Source organism: Musca autumnalis, unplaced genomic scaffold (genome assembly GCF_047663935.1).
Source record: "Musca autumnalis isolate F117 unplaced genomic scaffold, ASM4766393v1 scaffold_3, whole genome shotgun sequence".
Taxonomy (NCBI): domain Eukaryota; kingdom Metazoa; phylum Arthropoda; class Insecta; order Diptera; family Muscidae; genus Musca; species Musca autumnalis.
Window position 1 is genome coordinate 62,042,363 of NW_027411866.1, and position 13,025 is coordinate 62,055,387.

Genomic DNA, 13,025 nt, shown 5'->3' on the forward strand with positions numbered 1-13,025 from the left:
ATTATTGTTATTGCTAATACAATAAAAGGTAAAATAAAATGGAATGTAAAGAATCGAGTCAATGTAGCGTTATCAACAGCGAATCCTCCTCAGACTCATTGTACTAAATCAATTCCTAAATAAGGAATAGCTGACAATAAATTAGTAATAACAGTAGCTCCTCAAAAAGATATTTGCCCTCATGGAAGAACATATCCTATAAAAGCTGTTCCTATTACTAAAAATAAAATGATTACTCCTACTAATCATGTAGGGGTATATAAATATGACCCATAATAAATTCCTCGTCCTACATGAAGGTAAATACAAATAAAAAAGAATGATGCACCATTAGCATGTAAAGTTCGTAATAATCAACCATAATTAACATCTCGACAAATATGATTTACTCTATTAAATGCTAAATTACTATCTGCTGTATAATGTATAGCAAGAAATAATCCTGTTAAAATTTGAATAATTAAACATAAGCCTAATAATGACCCGAAATTTCATCAAGATGAAATATTTCTTGGGGCAGGAAGATCTACTAGTGCATTATTTGCAATTCTTAAGCTAAAAACAGATACAACGTTTGATTAAAGTTTTGCGTTGGGCGTCGAGAAAAAAACAACAACAACAGGGCGACGACGATACCAAAGTCCAGCGTTTATCTGTTTATCGGCATATATTTCAAATGAATTTGAATTTTTCGGCATCATGCCCAACAGTGTAAAAACGGCCAAAACGACACAAAACTTTAATCAAACGTTGTATGTGTTTACAGCTTTAAAATTGGATGTTTAAGTCGTAAAGGTTTGTTCATTAGTTAAATATAGGTCGTAGAGGGCCCTTAAATAAATTAGTAATTTTAACTACAGCAATTAGTGTAATTAATAAATAATTTATTAGTAAAATTGTTAGTAAGTTAGTTGGATAATTATATAATTTATTTAATGATAAAGAATTTTCTATTATATAAGAATTTAAGTTTGAAATTGATTGAATTTCTAAATTAGTATATTGAAGTAAAATACTTTTATCAATAAAAGATAATGAGATAATTATAATTATAAAAATTGAAATTGAAGAGATTAAAAGTTTTGTAGAAAAAGTAAATATTTCATTTGAAGCCAATGAAGTTACATAAATAAATAAAACTAACATTCCTCCTAAGAATACTAAAAATAAAATATATGAAAATCAAAATGTTTTAGTTATTAATCCTGAAATTATTGACACTAAAATAGTTTGGATTAAAAGTGTTAAACCTATTGCTAGTGGGTGTTTAATATTTATAAAAATAAAATTAAAAATAAATAGAAGAGTTATTAAAATTCATTGTATAATGTCAAGAAATAGTTTAAATAAAATATTAATTTTGGGGATTAATGATAAAGAAATTTCTTTTTTCTTGAAGATTTAAAAGAATTAATCTTATTTTTGGTTTACAAGACCAATGTTTTTGTTAAACTATTAAAACTAATGTTAATAATTTTAAATTGATGTTTACCTAGAATTTTATTTATTATAGGAGTATTTACTTTTGTTTCTAATCGAAAGCATTTATTGTCTATATTATTAAGATTAGAATATATTGTTTTAAGATTATTTCTTTTATTATTTGTATATTTAAATATATATAATTATGAGAATTTTTTTAGAATAATATTTTTAACTTTTAGAGTATGTGAAGGAGCTTTAGGTCTTTCAATTTTAATTTCAATAATTCGTACACATGGAAATGATTATTTTCAAAGATTTAATATTTTACAATGTTAAAAATTATTTTTATAGTTTTATTTTTATTTCCGTTATGTTTTATTAAAAATTCATATTGAATGGTTCAAAGATTTTTATTTTTAATTTCTTTTGTTTTTATTTTAAATAATATATATTCAAATTATTTTATGTCAATTTCTTACCTATTTGGTTCTGATATGATTTCTTATGGGTTGATTTTACTAAGTTTATGAATTGTTTGTTTAATATTAATAGCTAGAGAATCTGTCTTTAAATATAATAATTATACTAATTTATTTTTATTTAATATTATTTTATTATTATTAATATTAGTATTAACTTTTAGTAGAATAAGATTATTTATGTTTTATTTATTTTTTGAAAGAAGATTAATTCCTACTTTGTTTTTAATTTTAGGGTGGGGGTATCAACCGGAACGTTTACAAGCTGGTGTTTATTTATTATTTTATACTTTATTAGTGTCGTTACCAATATTAATTGGTATTTTTTATTTATATAAGGTTACAAATACTATGAATTTTTATTTATTAAATAATTATATATTTAATTATGAGATTTTATATTTTTCATTAGTTATAGCATTTTTAGTAAAAATACCAATATTTTTAGTTCATTTATGATTACCTAAGGCTCATGTAGAAGCTCCTGTTTCGGGTTCAATAATTTTAGCTGGAATTATATTAAAGTTAGGGGGGTACGGTTTATTACGGGTTTTCACTTTTTTACAACTTTTAGGATTAAAATTTAGTTTTATTTGAATTAGAATTAGATTAGTAGGGGGGGTATTAGTGAGATTAACTTGTTTATGCCAAACTGATCTTAAGGCATTAATTGCTCATTCTTCGGTTGCTCATATAGGTATTGTATTAGCCGGTTTAATAACTATAACTTATATAGGGATATGTGGTTCTTATACTTTAATAATTGCTCACGGGTTATGTTCTTCAGGGTTATTTTGTTTAGCAAATATTTCTTATGAACGTTTAGGTAGTCGAAGTTTATTAATTAATAAGGGTTTATTAAATTTTATACCTTCTATAGCTTTATGATGATTTTTGTTAAGTTCAGCAAATATAGCGGCTCCTCCGACTTTAAATTTATTAGGAGAAATTTCATTAATTAATAGAATTGTTAGTTGATCTTGGGTAACAATATTAATACTATCTTTGTTATCTTTTTTTAGAGCTGCTTATACATTATATTTATATGCTTATAGATAACATGGAAAGTTATTTTCAGGTATTTATTCTTTTAGAGGAGGTAAGATTCGAGAATATTTACTTTTATTTTTACATTGATTTCCATTAAATTTATTAATTTTAAAGGGGGATATGTGTATATTATGGTTATAATTTAAATAGTTTAATAAAAATATTGATTTGTGGTGTCAATGATAAGAGTAAATCTTTTTAAATCGTGAAATATTTATCAATTTGTTCTATTAGATTCGTTAGTTTATTTTTTTGTAGTCTTTTGTCATTTACGATAGGGTTAATTTTTATTATAAATGATTATACAATTTTTATTGAATGAGAAGTCGTTTCAATAAATTCTTTAATAATTGTAATAAAAATTTTATTAGATTGAATAAGATTAATTTTTATATCATTTGTCTTAATGATTTCTTCTTTAGTTATTTATTATAGAAAGGAATATATAGAAAGTGATTATAAAATTAATCGATTTATTATGTTAGTATTAATATTTGTTATATCAATAATATTATTAATTATTAGCCCAAATTTAATTAGAATTTTATTAGGGTGAGATGGATTAGGGTTAGTATCTTATTGTTTATTAATTTATTTTCAAAACATTAAGTCATATAATGCTGGTATATTAACTGCATTTTCTAATCGAATTGGAGATGTGGCTCTTTTATTAGCTATTGCTTGAATATTAAATTATCTTCTTTATTTGCGGATCCGTTTTTCGGATATTAAGCGACCATACAATGTTATAGTATTACATTTGAATATGTTTTAATATTTTATATTATGAAATTATTGACAGCTCTCGGTTTTTAGCAGCATGTAGCAGATTTGTTTCACATCTGTATCCTGTCCACTCTTGGATGTTACTTAGCCAGTATATCTCTCTTCTGCCTCTTGGTCGTTGTCCTTCTATGGTACATTTAATAATACATTGCATAAACTTGTATTTATCATTCCTCATCAAGTGTCCAAGGTATGCGGTTTTTCTTGATTTGACAGTGTGGAAGAGTTGTCTGTCGAGATGCATTCGTCTTAGAATTTCTTGGTTTGAAGTGTGCGATGTATAGGGCACCTTTAGAATTCTTCGATAGACCCATATTTCAAAAGCTTCAATTTTTTTTGATCTGCACTTTTGATGGTCCAAGTTTCTACAGCATATAGTAATATAGACCAAATATAGCATTTTACAAATCTAATCATGGTTGCGAGACTTATTTCGTGGTTGGTAAGTGTGTTTTTGTATTTAAAAAATGCGTTTCTGGCCATCTCCACTCGACGCTTAATTTCGTTTGATATGTTCCATTGATCGTTAATTAAAACGCCAAGGTATATAAAAGATTTTACGCGTTCGATATTTTCGTTCTTAATAATTAGTGGCGTTTCAGAACTTACATCTTTTCGACTTACATCCATGTATTTTGTCTTTTTTATATTTATTTTGATGCCATATTTTCCGCTTACGAGAGTGAGCTTGTCTAGGAGCTGTTGTAGTCCAGTTATACTGCTAGCAATAATTATGGTATCAGCGTAACGTATGTTATTTATAATTTTACCCTGAACTCTTATCCCGATCCGTTCTCCTTCAATTGACTCTTGAAATATTTTTTGGGAGTATATATTAAAGAGGAGCGGGGATAATATGCACCCTTGCCTGACTCCTTTTGATATGGGAATTTCGTCTGTCAGATCTCCATTTACTTCAATTCTTGCCTTTTGGTGCCAGTATAAATTTCGTATGCATCTGATCTCTTTTTCCGGTATTTCTATTCCCCTCAGTATATCGATTAATTTGTCGTGTTGGACGGTATCAAATGCCTTTGCATAATCGATGAAACATATATAAACATCTTTTTGGACTTCCCGGCATTTCTGTACCAGTACTTGAAGGGATAATAGGGCTTCTCTGGTACCCATACCTTCCTTTAAGCCGAACTGTGACTCTCCCATAGCGCTTTCACATTTGGCGTATATTCTTTTGTGAATTATTCTCAAAAACATGTTTAATATGTGGCACATAAGGCTAATAAGCCTGTAGTCAGAACACTTTTTTGCGTTCGATTTCTTCGGTATCGCAATGAAAGTTGAGTTCAACCAATCGTTTGGATATTGACCAGTATCATACACATGATTGAAAAGTTGTACAATGAGTGATATGTTGTCTTCATCTATAAGTTTTAAGATTTCAGAAGGAATTTCATCAGGTCCGGTTGATTTCTTGTCCTTTAGTGATTGAATCGCATATTCCACTTCGGATTTAGTGATTGGATTTCCTGTTATAAAAGTATTTATGTCCTGGTCATATCTTGATCGTTGGTCGTCAGTGAATAATTGTTCAATATAGTTTTTCCATTGATCCTTTATGTGTGATGTCTCGAAAATGGGCTGGTTGTTGTCATCCGTTAGTACTGCTGGTGATGCCTTCCTATACACTCCTGCGGATTCTTTTAGTTTTTTATGTAGGTTATAATCGTCATGAATGTTTTGCAGATATTCAATTTCTCTACATTTTTGATTTAGTAGTGCATTTTTTGCTGCTCTGGTAGCGGTACGGATTTCCTTGTTGATTTCCCAGTAACGTTCGTAGTCAACGTTTTTATATTTCCTTCGTTCCACACGAAGCTCCATAATTTCGTCGTTCATCCATTCTTGCTGTGTTCTTCTCGTACATTTTCCAAGATAATTTTTTGTTATTTCGTACATCGTGTCCTTGATATTATTCCATATATTTTCTACATTGTTTGTATCGATAGCTTCGAGTTTATTATTCATTTGCACCTTCACTTCGTTCCTGGTTGATGGGTTATTGAGTATCTCAGTATTTATCTTGTTATATTTTTTCTTCCCTTTTTTAATTCGTGCAATTTTCAACCGTATATTCAGCATCAGCAGATTGTGGTCGGATGGTATATCAGCTCCTGGGTACGTTGAGCATTTGGTCACACAAGATCTAAATCGGCTGTTAATCAAAATGTAGTCAATTTGATTTCGAATGATATTCCTTCTGCTATCTAATGGTGATCTCTATGTATAAAGCCTTCTGGGATGTAATCGAAATGTTGTATTGGTGATGGTCATCTTAAACTCTTGACAAAATTGAATTAACCTGTCTCCTCTCTCATTTCTTTCGCCAAGTCCATATCTTCCAGTTATACCATTTACTTCATCATTCCCCACTTTGGCATTGAAGTCGCCTTGAACTATTGTTATTTCATGTGATTTCGTCATGTTTAATAATTGACTTATTTCTTCATAGAAATGTTCAACCTCGTCATTATTTCCATCACATATAGGGGCATATACTTGGATTATATTTAAATTCAAGGGTTTTGCTGATATTTTTATCATCATAGTCCTTTCAGACATTGGGATAGATCCAATTACACAGTCTGCAATGTTTCTTTTGACAATAATGCCTACACCTCTCCTGTGTATCCCTTCCATGTTTCCTGAGTGATATACTACTACATTTTGGGACTGAAAATCGCCGGATTCTGTCCACCAGGTTTCACTCACACCTAGTATATCAATATTAAGTCGATTCATTTCATTGATTGTGTTGTTTAATTTACCGACTTCGTATAAACTTCGGACGTTCCACGTTCCAATGTTTAGTTTTTGGTTGTTTTTACCTCCGGGGATTCTTAGCACCCTCGTTTGGCCGGAGACTGAGGGCCGTGTGTTTTGGTTTGTGTTGTTCATATTGTATGGTTTTCAAGGGAAAATTACTTTAGTGGTTTCCCGTTGCCTTCTGAAGGGTTTATAGTTTTCCATCCATTTTTCAGCCGCTCCTCATGGAGTTCAGACGCTGTTTGCTGCCGCTTCACCTGAAGACAGACGCAGCCACCTGTTGGTCCACGAGACGTATTTGATTTCCGTCTTACCACCCATATCTGGGAAGCATTCCCCTATCCGCCACCTGGGGACGCGCCCTATAGGGGTTACAGGTTCCCCGTAGGGTATTAAATTATGGGAGTTGAAATTATATTTTTTATTTAGATGTAATACAATCTGATAATGAAATAATAATTGTAGGGCTATTAGTTATATTAGCTGCTATAACTAAGAGTGCTCAAATTCCTTTTTCTTCTTGATTACCTGCAGCTATGGCGGCTCCAACACCTGCTTCAGTTAATTCTTCTACTTTAGTTACAGCTGGTGTTTATCTATTAATTCGATTTAATATTGTTTTAAGAATAAGTTGAATTATTATTATTATTATCTGGGTTAACTATATTTATAGCTGGATTAGGTGCTAATTATGAATTTGATTTAAAAAAGATTATTGCTTTATCTACTTTAAGACAGTTAGGATTAATAATAAGAATTTTATCTATAGGTTTTTATAAGTTAGCTTTTTTTCATTTATTAACTCATGCTTTATATAAGGCATTATTATTTATGTGTGCTGGAGCTATTATTCATAATATAAATAATAATCAGGATATTCGTTTAATGGGTAGATTAAGTTTAATAATACCATTAACATCTTCTTGTTTTAATGTAGCTAATTTAGCTTTATGTGGAATACCTTTTTTAGCTGGGTTTTATTCTAAGGATTTAATTTTAGAAATAGTATATTTTTCTTATATTAATATATTTTCTTTTTTCCTTTATTTTTTTTCTACCGGTTTAACAGTTTGTTATTCTTTTCGTTTAGTTTACTATACAATAACTGGGGATTCTAATTTTTCTTCATTGAATATATTAAATGATGAAGGTTGAGTAATATTAAAGAGTATAATAGGTCTATTAATTTTAAGAATTGTAGGGGGAAGTATGTTAAATTGATTAATTTTTCCTACACCAGAAGTTATTATTTTACCTTTAAATTGTTAACATTATTTGTATGTATAATTGGAGGATTTATAGGTTATATAATTTCTAATGTTTCTTTATTTTTTATAAATAAGGCTTTAATAAATTATAATAGTTCTTATTTTTAGGCTCTATATGATTTATACCTTATATTTCTACTTATGGAATTATTAATTATTCTTTAATTTTAGGAAAGTTAAGTATTAAGTCATTTGATCAGGGTTGGTCAGAATATTTTGGTGGGCAACAACTTTATTATAATTTTGCAAAGAATTCTCAATTAAATCAAATATTACAAAATAATAATTTAAAAATTTATTTATTAAGTTTTGTTTTTTGGATTGTTATTGTATTTATATATATAATTTGTTTTTATTCAAATAGCTTATATTTAGAGTATAACACTGAAGATGTTAGGGAGATTAATTAATCTTTGAATATACTGAATTTTTTTTAGTAATTTATAAAATAAAATTATTTAATTTTACAATGAAAATGTAATGTTTTTATTAAACTACATAAATAGAAGTATAAATGGAATTTAACCATTAAAAGAAAAAAGTTAGCAGCTTTTACTTGAACATCATACTTCCTTAATTGGAGTTTAAGACTCAATTCTATCATTAACAGTGATAAGCCGCTTTTTGGCTTCAATTAAAGAATAAGGGTAAATTTACCTAGGATTAGGTCGAAACTAATTGCAATATATCGCTTCATATTCAAGGTAGATTGAAAAATCAATACTTTTTGAATGCAAATCAAATGTTATAATTAACTACAACCCTATCATTAATTTGATCAATTTAATATACCTTGATTTCATTCATGATAAAGTCCTAGTAATAAAATTAAAATAAAAATAATTGATGTAATTGTTCAGTATATAAGGTTTGAAAATTTAATAATTAAAATAATTGGTAAAATTAATGCAATTTCTACATCAAAAATTAAAAAAATAATAGTAATTAAAAAAAATCGAAAAGAGAAAGGAAGTCGAGATGATGATTTTGGGTCAAATCCACATTCAAATGGAGATGCTTTTTCTCGATCAACAATAGTTTTTTGATAAAAGTGAAGCTAATAGTATTACTACTACAGAAATTAATAAAAGGATTAAGCTAATTGTTAAAATTGAAAAAAATTATCTATACTATTAATAATAGACCATATGATTGAGAGTCAAATATACTTTATATACTATATAGATAATAATTTATCCTCCTCATCAATAAATTGATACATAAAGGAATAATCAAACAATATCAACAAAGTGTCAATATCAAGCAGCAGCTTCAAATCCAAAGTGATGATTCTTTGAAAAATGATTATTTAAATGTCGTCCTAAACAAACAATTAAAAAAGTTGTTCCAATTAATACATGAAGACCATGAAATCCTGTTGCTATAAAAAAAGTAGACCCATAAACTGAGTCAGCAATTGTGAATGGGGCTTCAATATATTCATAAGCTTGAAGAATTGTAAAATAGATTCCTAATAATACAGTAAAAAATAAACCTTGAGTAGTTTGAGAATGATTTCCTTCCATTAAACTATGATGAGGTTAAGTAACAGTGATTCCAGAAGTTAATAAAATTACTGTATTTAATAAAGGAATTTGGAATGGGTTAAATGGAGTAATTCCTATAGGAGGTCATATAGCTCCAAGTTCAATTGAAGGGGATAAACTACTATGGAAAAAAGCTCAAAAAAAATGAAACAAAAAATAAAACTTCTGAAAGAATAAATAAAATTATTCCTCATCGTAATCCTGTTGTTACAGAAAGAGTGTGAAGACCTTGTTAAGTTCCTTCTCGGGAAACATCTCGTCATCATTGATAAACAGTTAAAATTGTAATTACGTTACCTAATAGGAAAAGAGAATTATCATATTGATGAAATCACTTTACTATTCCAGCAACTGTTGTTATAGCACCAATTGAAGCTGTTAACGGTCATGGACTATAATCTACTAAATGAAATGGGTGATTTGAGTGAGTTGACATTAGTTTACTTCTCTAGAATATAACGCTCTTAGAACAGCAAATACATAAGATTGAATTATAGCAACTGCTGATTCTAAAACTAATAAAGCAATTTGAGTAATAATTAGGAAACTAAGTAGAATAACTGATAAAGAAGGTCCTGTATTTCCTAAAAGTGTTAATAGTAAATGTCCGGCAATTATATTTGCTGTTAATCGTACAGCTAAAGTTCCAGGTCGAATTACATTTCTGATTGTTTCAATGCATACTATAAATGGTATTAAAATAGATGGAGTTCCTTGTGGTACTAAATGAGCAAATATATGTTGGGTATTGTTAATTCAACCATATAATATAAAACATAGTCATAAAGGAAGAGCTAATGTTAAAGTTAATGTTAAATGACTTGTACTAGTAAAAATATATGGGAATAATCCTATAAAATTATTAAATAAAATTATAGAAAATAATGAAACGAAAATAAATGTAGAACCGTTAGCTCCTATAGGGCCTAATAATGTTTTAAATTCTTTATGAAGAGTTAATAAAATATTATTTCAAAAAATATGATATCGAGAAGGTATTAGTCAGTATATAGATGGGATTATCAAAATTCCTAAAAAAGTACTTAGTCAATTTAAGGAAAGATTAAAAATACTTGATGATGGATCGAATACAGAAAATAAATTTGTTATCATTTTCAATTTAATGACTTTGTTGAGTGAGCCTTATTGCTTAAAATTGATTTAGGTATTGAAGGAATATACGAGTAATAATTTATTATATTAAAAATTACAAATGTAATTGAAAAAATAATAAATAAACTTAATCAACCAATTGGTGCTATTTGAGGGATTAAAAATATTAATGAATTAATAATTTTAGTTTGACAAACTAATGTTATATATTTAACTAATTTTTTCATTAGAAGTAAGTGCTAATTTACTATAAAATGGTTTAAGAGACCAGTACTTGCTTTCAGTCATCTAATGAAGAATTATTCTTCGAAATTCATTTAATAAAATAATTTACAGGAACACTTTCAATTACAATTGGTATAAAACTATGATTTGCTCCACAAATTTCTGAACATTGTCCAAAAAATAGTCCTGGTCGATTAATTAAAAAATTTGTTTGATTTAATCGACCAGGGGTACCATCTACTTTTACACCTAATGCAGGAACAGTTCATGAATGAATTACATCAGCAGCTGTTACTAGAATTCAAATTTGTGAATTTATAGGAAGAATTACACGGTTATCAACATCTAATAAACGGAATCCATCTACAGGCAATTCATTAGTTGGGATTATGTATGAATCGAATTCAACATTATTAAAATCTGAATATTCATAACTTCAATATCATTGATGACCAATAGCCTTTAAAGTTACTGCAGGTTCATTAATTTCATCTAATAAATATAGTAATCGTAAAGAAGGGAAAGCAATAAATAGTAAAATAATAGCAGGTAAAATAGTTCAAATAATTTGAATTGTTTGTCCATGTAATAAGTACCGATTTACATACTTATTAAAAAATAAAGTAAATATTAAATAACCTACTAATACAGTGATTATTACTAAAATTATTAATGCGTGATCATGAAAAAAAATAATTGTTCTATTAATGGGGAAGAACTATCTTGCAAACCTAAATTTGCTCATGTTGACATTAGTTTTCTAATAAAAGTAAAATACTTTATATTTGGAGCTTAAATCCATTGCACTAATCTGCCATATTAGAAATTAACTAATTCATTATATCTGTGTTCAGCAGGTGGAGTATTTTGTAATCACTCAATTGATGAATTTAATTGAATTGGGAAGATTACTTGACGTTGAGATACTAAACTTTCTCAGATAATATAGAATAAATATAAAATTCCTAATAATGAAATTGTTGACCCAATTGTTGAGATTACATTTCATGTCGTGTAGGCATCTGGATAGTCAGAATATCGACGAGGTATCCCAGCTAATCCTAAAAAATGTTGAGGGAAAATGTTAAATTTACTCCAATGAATATTATAACAAATTGACTTTTTAAAAGCTTGTTATTTAGGGTTAATCCTGTAAATAATGGGTATCAGTGGACAAAACCGACTATAATAGCGAATACAGCTCCTATTGAAAGTACATAATGGAAGTGAGCTACTACATAATATGTGTCATGTAAAATAATATCAACAGAAGAATTAGCTAACACTACTCCTGTTAGTCCTCCTACAGTGAATAAAAATACAAACCCTAAGGCTCATAAAATAGCTGGAGAATAAGTTAATTGAGTACCATATAATGTAGCAAGTCAACTAAAAATTTTAATTCCAGTAGGAACAGCAATAATTATTGTTGCTGAAGTAAAATAAGCTCGAGTATCAACATCTATCCCAACTGTAAATATATGATGAGCTCAAACAATGAATCCTAAAAGACCAATTGCTAGTATTGCATAAATTATTCCTAGAGATCCAAATGTTTCCTTCTTTCCAGATTCTTGGCTAATAATATGAGAAATTATTCCAAACCCTGGTAAAATTAAAATATAAACTTCTGGGTGTCCGAAAAATCAAAATAAATGTTGGTAAAGAATTGGGTCTCCTCCTCCCGCAGGGTCAAAGAATGAAGTATTTAAATTCCGATCCGTTAATAATATTGTGATAGCTCCGGCTAAAACTGGAAGAGAAAGTAAAAGTAATTGAGCAGTAATTACAACTGATCAAACGAATAGAGGTATTCGATCGAATGTAATTCCAGTAGCCCGCATATTAATTACGGTTGTAATAAAATTTACTGCTCCTAAAATTGAAGAAATTCCAGCTAAATGTAATGAAAAAATAGCTAAATCAACACAAGCTCCTCCATGAGCAATAATTGAAGATAAAGGTGGGTATACAGTTCATCCTGTCCCAGCTCCCTTTTCTACTATACTTCTAACTAATAATAAGGTTAAAGCAGGAGGTAAAAGTCAGAAACTTATATTATTTATTCGAGGGAATGCTATATCAGGAGCTCCTAGTATTAAAGGAACTAATCAATTTCCAAATCCTCCAATTATAATAGGTATAACTATAAAGAAAATTATAATAAAAGCATGAGCTGCTACAATAACATTATAAATTTGGTCATCACCAATTAGTGCACCAGGGTGCCCTAATTCAGCTCGAATTAAAATTCTTAATGAAGTTCCAATTATACCAGATCATGCTCCAAAGATAAAATATAAGGTACCAATATCTTTGTGATTAGTAGAAAATAATCATTGTTGCGA

At 28.4% G+C, this 13,025-nt stretch overlaps 1 pseudogene; it reads right to left on the reverse strand.

Annotated features, from left to right (window-relative positions):
* Positions 1 to 804: 804 nt before the first annotated feature.
* LOC141396679 (NADH-ubiquinone oxidoreductase chain 6-like) lies at positions 805 to 1,545 on the reverse strand (annotated as a pseudogene).
* Positions 1,546 to 13,025: the final 11,480 nt, after the last annotated feature.